At 34.3% G+C, this 9,524-nt stretch overlaps 1 long non-coding RNA gene across 2 annotated transcripts; it reads right to left on the bottom strand.

Moving 5' to 3' along the window:
• Positions 1–2,154: 2,154 nt before the first annotated feature.
• On the bottom strand, positions 2,155–2,991 carry LOC135844920 (uncharacterized). Of its 2 annotated transcripts, XR_010558670.1 has the most exons (3): positions 2,878–2,991; positions 2,353–2,756; positions 2,155–2,276 (listed from the first exon to the last, which is right to left on the bottom strand). It is a non-coding gene; the product is annotated as an uncharacterized LOC135844920 (long non-coding RNA). The 2 variants fall into 2 exon arrangements; XR_010558669.1 differs by having other exon boundaries at positions 2,155–2,756.
• Positions 2,992–9,524: the final 6,533 nt, after the last annotated feature.

The following is a 9,524-nucleotide window of genomic DNA, read 5'->3' as shown; positions in this document are numbered from 1 at the left end:
CTTTCATTAGTTTGATCTTCTTTTCAACACTGAAAGCATTAAATGTATGAGGGGGGGGGGAGAAGAAAAAAAATACATATTGGCGAAAGAATTGAAGACGAACGCAATGTCGCGACTTTCAAGCTAAATTCACAATGCCAATTCTCCGACAAATTTCATAATTAACCTAAATTAACCCTTTAGTAATAATTTTGGCTACATTGTATGTACCACGCTTTAGTCACCAGTCGGGAGACGTAAAAGGAGTATTTTGGCTCAAGCCGACGTTCGACGAGCGGAAAAGCTCAGCGGAACTGTTGTTTACCACCGTCATCGTCGTCGAGGCAAGGGAAATTTGAAAACTTTCTTAATATCCTGACTCGACGTATTTTCCAACTTACCTAAGCAATTTCTCCTTCCCTGTTCTCTTCGTCAGCGCGTTAATCGCTAATTGGTCTGCGATGAATAAATGGTATTATACGTCAAAGACACTTCGAGACGTTTCCTTAAAGGTAGGATACAAACTTCACAATCTTTTATAATACTAAACATTTTTATTCTAATATTGCTTGCAAAGGCAAACGAAAACGAAAAATGAATCCAACAGCTTACTGAAAACATGGAAGTATTAAAAATTTTGATAACATCAAATCGATATTTACAGCGTACTTTAAAGTCCTGATCACCAGTATCATGATTAGGGTGATTCAATTCGAAAACCCCCATTTTTAAAAATATTCCTATCAATGTTTAACAGGGCATTCTCAAAATTGTTGTTGTCCAAGAATTCGATAATATCAGTGGTTTGAGAGGGTTTTAAATTCGAAGTATCACGTCCATCTGCAGTCCTTTTCTTAGTTTTGTCTGTTTGAAGGGTGAAATCCAAATCTCCAGTAATGTTCAACTGTGGCAAACCCAGCACTTGGAGTAGATTTTCATAAGCATCGAGCGAACAGGAATATATGCAGCCTCCTTCCTCATATGTTTTTACTTGACGATTTTTTCCGCATAGATAATCTTGGTCACATTTCATTCGAGTATGCTGGGTTACCAAAATAATGGCGTTACCGGCATCATCTAAAATAACCCTCCAAAATGAATCAACAGGCTGCGATTCGTGCATGTATGGCGAAGTGTCTTTTATCACTGTTTGATGCGTACCTGAGTACAAATTCAACGGTTTGTTTTTCTGTATAAGGAAAACAAAAATATCATTCGTGTGGTTTAAAATGTGATACCAACTGTGTAACAATTTTTTAAATGAAGAAATAATTATTTACTTTGTAACTGTACAGTCTAATGTACCAATCAGATCTGATCATGCCCTTGTATAAATCTTTATTTCTAGTGATGGCAGTATAATTGAAAAGAAAGGAAGTTGTCTGTCTCCATGATTTGTTTGGCATATCGTCAATTCCAACAAACTGATGTTGATAGTAATCCTGCGCCGAATTCAAAGATAGGTAGCTTATTTGGCAAATCCATGTCGAATCAAATTGAAATTGGACGATCAGTAATGTTAAACCTTCCCAGTTACAAATAAATTATCAAACTTGGCAAAATCCCTAAATTTTTCAGTATGAACTCTGAAGTTTCCACGTTAAGGTAGGTGGCTAGTGGATACCTTCAGGGATCTTGCCTCAACATAAACTTGTCGAATTTACATGGAATTCTGGACTTAATGTTATGCAACATATCTTGCCTTGGATTTTGAGTAGCTAAATTTGAATATCAACTTGATTTTTGATTCTGGCCCATACATTTTTTTAAATTTTTCAATAATTTCGAATTGAACTTCCACATTCGAAATGTTGGTAATGTGAGTCTCAGTACATGATTTTTCAATCTAGCTCAGCATCAATTAAATCAAACATGTCAGATGAAAAATTTGAAATATTGGGATAGATGTTCACAGCTTACCGTGCCTTCAAAGAACTGTTAGTGCTTAAACTGGAATCCAAAACAGATTCATAAGCAGACGCCAATGGTTGAAGATCAGGAAGTTCTTTTATTATATTCATAAACAGCAGATCAGGTGATTCGATACGGTGAATTGAGTATAGTGTAGCCTCTTTACCTTTAATCTTTGAATAGCATATTTTATAAGTGGATAAAAACTGAATATCCTGCATTTGTTTTGAATTCAAAAGAAAAAGAAATTGATTAACGCAAAAAAAGAGATGATAAAAATTGTATAAATGTTCGTCCATGTATAATGTACATTAATTCAAAAAGAAAAAAAAATATTTCATAATAATTGTAAATTAAATTACATTTCCCTCTTGGTCGTTTGATACCTAAAATAAGAAGAAGAAAGAGAAGTAAATAATACCTGTTGTTAAAACGTCAGTTGTGTTCCTGTAGAAGACTTACTGGGTATCCGACTTCATACATATCTGCGTGCAATTGGTTGCAATGCTTTACGTGGTCGTCACTATTTTCTTCAACTTTATTAATAGAGGGTACGAAATCTGGCGAATTGCAGAGTATGTGTCGGTCTTTGTACTCGTGCAGAAAAAGTAGCGTTTCTTTGTGTGTCGTCAAAACACCAGTTTTCCTATTCGTTTCCACTTGTAATTGCTTTTTTCCATACGCAGGGCACGCAATCATCATTTTTTCTTTAGGGCCATTTTTGTCTTCAGAATCATCGTAATTATAACTAGAAAGATGGTTGATTGATTGGTATGCGTGAGGTATTGCAAGTTGTAAGGATGAGTCGTGTTTTTTTATCACAGCCAATGGGGCTGTATCAGCTAGTCGGTGCAACACAGCTTCCTCTGAAATGTTCGTCAAATTGTAATAATTTGTATTTGAATAGGTACATAGGTAGTACCTTTTTGCCGATATTGGGGAAAACGAATTAGAAAACAAGTCGACAATTAGATATTTTTCACTTACTTGATGAGACAGCATTTTCGACGAGCATAAAAATCAACCAGCTGACAAGTAAAGTTTTTACCAAGTTCATCGCAAAGTTACAGGAATACATCGTTGAACCTCGAACGAATTATTGTTTTTGCAAACTGAATATTCATCGTACGATTTCTCATTATTTTATATCAATTTTTAACAATCGTTCGAAGTGTGGCAATGCGAGAAATAAAATCATCATAAAAATCATATACTCGTATCTGTCGTAATATTTTCTTAGACGAATAAGGTTAGAATAAACAAGTCGCTATCAGCAACAGCTGGAATACTCGAATTTTACGAAAACTTTGCCTCCACCGTCAAACGAACAAATATCAAATGTGCTTAATTTATAACTCGTCAGATGTACTTCGCATGATGTACATAACATCGTACAATAGGTGTTACACGTATTATACGTTTCAAATAAACGCAATATTCGCCTGTTTTTTAAAAAAATGCGATTTTATGTGTTAAAGCTGTGGAATGTGATTCGTATAGGACCTCAAAAAATCAAAATTGAGAAAACGTACATATTTCAATATTCATAGATACAAATTAATAATAAGAAAAAAATTGCATGTCTTCGGCTTGGAAAAAAGTGAACATTTTTTTGAATTTTTGAAAGGTTATTCCGGAATATGAAAGATTTTGAAAATGGTATGCTATCAAAAATATTATTAAAAAACTAAAAATGCCCATTTCGCCAAAAAAAAACGTGGTGTTTTGGGACCATATTATGCAAATAAGAACCATACTATTACTGCACTATAGCCACTATATCGTCAATTCCAATTAACTGATTTACATGCTATTAAACCTGCTCCAAAAATTCTAATGTTGATTCAATTCTTATCTTTTCTCAATTAATTGACCTCAAAATGTGAAGATTTTCAGCTAAACTTGTTAGAAATTTTTCTTCCATTTATCTCGTCTTTTTTTTTTTTTTTTTTTTTTCATAGTCAGAAGATTCTCTAATGGTTTTATCGGCAATATCCTTTCAATGACACCGATACCAACATTTTGAACTTTTCAAGTCATAACGAACGAAACCTTGATATTGTACCTATAGTAAATAATCGTTCACCCGTTGAAATAATTTCCTATTTGAAATTGCAATCGTTTAGAAGAAAGCTGACGAAAGATATGAATTGTTTTTTTTTTCATATGTTGGGCACACAATCATCTGTTTTTTTTTAGGGCCATTATTGTCTTCAGAATAATCGTAATTATAACTGGTAAGATAAAGCCTACGACAAGCACACTCCAGTCATACCGCAGATCAATACTCCAATTTCCAACGGGTTTCTTCTCCATGTTGCACTATTAACGGAATTTTCCTCGCCATCGCACCGTAGGTGTCCTCGGATGCAGATTTATACCAATTTAACCTCGTTTTTCCAACACTGTCTGGTGACATATGCGACGATATTGTCAATTATTATTTTGACAGTTTGATGTCCCCTATGCCATTTTTTTCGATTCGTCTCGCAGCGTGCATGTATTAATTAGGTTAGTGATGTCGCCTCGATGAGAATGGTGTGATTTACGATGGGTTTTAATTTTTCTTATCGGTGTTTGGCCGTTATGAAAAGTACATTTGTTTATTTATTTATCGTCGTCGATCGCTTTACCGCAGTATACTGCGAAGATTATTTATATTATTCGTATAAGTAATAAGTATTAAGTACACTGTGCACGGATATGTTTTAATTGGCACTGCTCTCCAAAGCTACGAGTATAAGGCGGCTTTACAGCTTATAGTTTGTTTTTAATTTACTACTATACTATACGTATAGGCTTCTTTTTTGCAGCGCTTTTTATCTCCGCATTTACTTGCATTATAGGCTCAAAAGAGGCTTCCTCTTTTGTTTCAATGTTCGATAAATTTCAACCAATGAAAAGATAATTAAAAGCCGATAAATATAAATACGCGTCTTTTGACGATACAATCGCGTGAAGTTTTAATGAACGCGAGAAACGAATTTGGCTCGAGTGTAGGGGGTGGTCTTGGCTCATCGAGCTTTTTTTCACCGCATCGTATTATGCTGAAAGTATCTCTGTGATGTTTCAAAGAAGTGAGTAATGAGCGAGGGTATCTTTCTTGTTACTTTTTTAATGATGCGATCAAAATAGGGGAAAATATGGTGTTATGAAACTTGGATGGGTTTTCAAACTCTAACCTGTGGTGATTGGATAAACCAGAATAAACATATCAGTGTTGTCACAAATTTCACCTTACTTTTTCTGTCGATGATGAAGAACAAACGAGTTAGACTAACTGAATTACGAATACAATACATACTTGGAAGATATTATGTTCCGGTTTCAATTTCTTCTTGAGCTTTCTCCAAGGCAAAAAAGCGAGACATTTGGACCATTTTTAAAAAAAAAGTAAAAATTCAAAATAGACAATTTAAAAAAAAAATCAAAAAATGGAAAATGGAGCAAAATTTAACAATTTTTGATTTTTTCATTCTGCTCCCTCCTAATATTCCCCATTTGAACCAAAACAGCCCCTGAAATTTTTTCACGTCCTAGTGGGGAAAAAGTGAGAGATTGAAGGGGTTCAAATTTGCTATTTTGAACTATAAAATCACATTATAACTACTCGTACTATGCGCAAAGTTTTTTTCTTTTATCTTTCTTGGTTCATTTATCAATTTATTGAAACATTAAATAATCATAACAAAACGAAAGCATCGATGTTTTACTATGCTAGATGTGTGTATAGCGAAATAGAAAATTTGAACCCCCTCACAGTTTTCATTGTTTTTTCACAGGGAAGAAGATGATAAATTTTGCGGGCCGGTTTGGTTCAAACGGGAAATATTGGGATGGAGTAGAATCAAAACAAAATCAAAAATGAAAAAATTTTGCATCATTTTCAATTTTTCAATTTTTTAGAAAAATGAGGGGGGGGGGGAAATCTGGCATCACTTTTTTTTTCACTGATGGCAAAAAATAAAATTCGGGAATTATTTTTTTCACCTATGGAACAACTTTGGGAGGGTGGGTGGGAGCAAAAAATCTCAAACTTGAAAATAAGATGAGATACCCTATTGGAGAGCACGTAGGATCCAAACTGGATCAACATTTTTGAACCGGACAAAAGATGGACAGAGGAACCCAAAATATACCATCAGACAAAATTTCAGTTGCTGAAATTCATTTTTCACTTGAATTCGGACCCAAAATAGGAAAAAAACAGAATTTCTCCAAATTGATGTAAAAAGCTGAAATGCGATTTGTATCCTATTTTCAAGCACCCGAGGGCGGATTCGGTGATTGTTTCACAACGTCCTGGAGCCTCCAGCAGATTTTCAGATTCTCATATTTTCAAAAAAAAAAAAAAAAATACTGAAATTCAGCAACTGTCAATTTGAATTTACCTGCGTCTTTGTGACCTTTTCGAATGATTTTTACACATATTTTCATGGTCTTTTTGTGACAATTCAAGTCCAAAATTTTTTCAGTAGGTACTTCAGAAAAAAATATTGAAAAATCGAAATTCGTTGGAGGCTTAGATGTATCATCAATTGACTCGGGACTTCATAAATAGGGTAAATATCAAATTTTAACTTTTTACATCAATTTGGTGAAATTTTGATTTTCTCATTTTTTTTTCCAAAATTCAAGTTTTCAAAAATTCGTCAAAAATCAAAAAAAGATTTTTAGCTCCTGAAATATTTGAACCGGACAGAAGGGAATTGATTAGAGAACCCCGAAATGGTTCCCCGACATTTCCCCTTGTGAGGAGTGGTATTTAAAAATGAATGGGGGTCATTGCAAATGAATACTTGAAATTATTTTAAATGAATTTTTTCGAGTGATTTTGAATTGAGTTTTCTTACAAATGAACATAATTTATTTTTTTAGTTCGTGATCATATTTTATGAATTTTCAGTTTCTTATTTTATTCTTGATTTTGATTTGGAAATTTTCATTCTCAGCTTTTGAAATCATTTTCAATGTTATCGAATTTGGTACATTTTTTGATTTTATTATCAGTGCTTGATAACGTTTTTCTCAATACAAACGAATAATTCAAGCAGAACCATAAAAACCATTTTTTGACAACTTCGTTGCCTGGAAAACTAAGAAGGAAAATAAAACCAATGTTTCTCAACATAAAATGAAATGTAATTGACAACATTTAGGTACTCTTATTACTCTGTACATGGTTATCGAGAGTTGGAAATGAAAATCCCCTCCAACAACTAAACTACGATACACAGTTATTGCACATTACTGACTAACGAATGGATGAAACTGAATTCCAGTGTTGATTACGATAAAACTCATTGTATCTACGCTATCTTCAATCTGTAACATCAAAAAAACAATCCATTTTAAAATAGAGAATTCAGACTCGATGAAAATCTGCTCTGAATTATGGTACCTGTTTTTGTAATGGTGTGCCATAACCATGACCGGCATTAGTTTCAACTTTGAGTATGAATGGATTTTTCTGAAAATGAAATTTAAAAAAATGCGAATTATCCTGTGTTCGTCCTCTATTTTGAATAATATAAATCAATGAGGTTGAAAATAATCTGTCATCTTCTCTCTCTTTTTTTTGTGAAGGATTATTAAAACAACTGTTTCGTTTATTTATTCATTCATTCATTTTTTTTAAAAATATATGTAGGTACTTGAAAAATATTCAAATTTCAAGGACGAATGTGCTTACAGGCAATCATCCCTGATTACCTATGTAGATGTGTGGGTTTGAAATTTTTTTACCTGATTGGGATGTTTCTTAGCTTCATATTGCAACGTTGCTATAAATTTTAAAGAGTGTAGAGGTGGAACTGTATCGTCATTATCAGAAGTTGCCACCATGGTGGCAGGGTACTAAAGACGAAAAAAAAGGAACATAGAATGAACTTCACGTAGGTATGTGTATTGTGTACCGCTAAAAAGCATAAAGGTAATCAAGATGAGCAAACTTACACCAGCTTCAGGAATATGAATATTATGCAGAGGAGAGTATTTACGCAAAATGGGAAACATTTTTGGATCAGATGGTAAACCGTACTCAGGTGCAAAGGAAACACCGCTAGTGAATTTGTCATATCTCAATAAATCCAGAGTACTGCAACCAACAAAATACATTGCTTGAGAATTAATTCTTTGTAAGAATAAGTATAACTAACGGTAGGGTGTGTCCAAGTTTGCGCACCTAGTTTTTGAACATTCGCAACTTTTTATGAAATTGAGCTAGAATTTTGAAATTTGTACAGAAAGTTCGTCAGACGTTTGGCTATGATTTGAGCCAGAAATAAACTTTTCCTATCTAGGGGTGAAAAGTACTACTTTTCCAACCTCGCGAGAATCGCTCGGATGTAAAAATAAGTACTTTCCACCCTCGTTCAGGAAAAATTACTTCACTTTTTCGGCCCTCGTTGTGTAATATACTATTTTTAACGATTTAGTTTTTGAGATTTTGACCAACCCCCCCCCCCCAATCAAATGCGCAAACTTGGGCATATGCCTGACCAGGATTGCGCACCAGTAAAAAACATAAAAATTCGTCAGTATCGTTTTCCGAGTGACTTACATCGGAAATGGAACCCCTTTTTGGCATTTGCAGCATCGCATCACACCCATTTCTCCCTAGCTGAATATGTGCTTAGAATAATCCTCAGACAATGACGAATTTGAAAAATTGCTTATTTACATCTCTAATGGCATATTGAAAAAATTATAAGAAAAATTGAAAAAAAAAGTTTTTTGCTCGTCAGTTGACAACACGTGTATATCACCATAACGCCTCAAGTATAGTCATTTTGACTCTTTATTTCAATTCAGGGTGTTGTCAATGTTGAAATCGTTACTGCGAAATCTTGAGAAGCGCGCAAACTTGGGCACACTTACCCTGCATTGGCGACTACAACACCGAACAAATCTGGCCTCTGGTTGAGGCAGACAGCCACTATAACACCACCACCTGTTCCTCCATTTATGGCTAGCAATTTACTATTCGTGTATTTCTCCTTGATCAAGTATTCAGCACCGGCTTGAAAATCATCATAGGAGTGTTGTTTATTCTCCAGCGACCCTTCTTGATGCCACTTCTCACCATATTCCCTATAAAACAGAACATCGATGGAGTTGTCTTATCACAAAAATGTGACATTTCATTTGCTTGTATGTACGTATGGTACAGGTACCAGAGTCCTGCATGGCGTACTTAGTTGAAATTGTTGGATAACGATCTGAGCTATCGGCTAATCTAACGTCACGATACTAACAAACTACTCATAACTGCAGCTGACTGCAATACGATAGGTTCATAACCATCTTTGGATCGCTAGTATGTAGGGTAAGGGTAAAAGGGTCTCATCTAGGTATGTATTTTAGTGACTCATCAATCATTTCTGATAAGAATTTAATACACCTAACTGCTGTTATAGTATCACTTTCACTATTTTAACTGTAAGTTGGAATGTTTGTTCGACAATTACATACGTTATCTGCATTAAGAAGTACTATCAATAACGTGTATAACTTGAGCTAGTTCAAATAATATTTGTAGCTAACTGTGTTTGACGCATCTACCAACTAAGCTAACTTTTTTAACCACACTGTGCAGGACTAAGGTAGAATTTAAATAGAAAGATTTTTTAAAC

This window comes from Planococcus citri, chromosome 4, assembly GCF_950023065.1.
Source record: "Planococcus citri chromosome 4, ihPlaCitr1.1, whole genome shotgun sequence".
NCBI classification, from domain to species: Eukaryota; Metazoa; Arthropoda; class Insecta; order Hemiptera; family Pseudococcidae; genus Planococcus; species Planococcus citri.
This window is presented reverse-complemented; position numbering and strand designations above follow the sequence as displayed.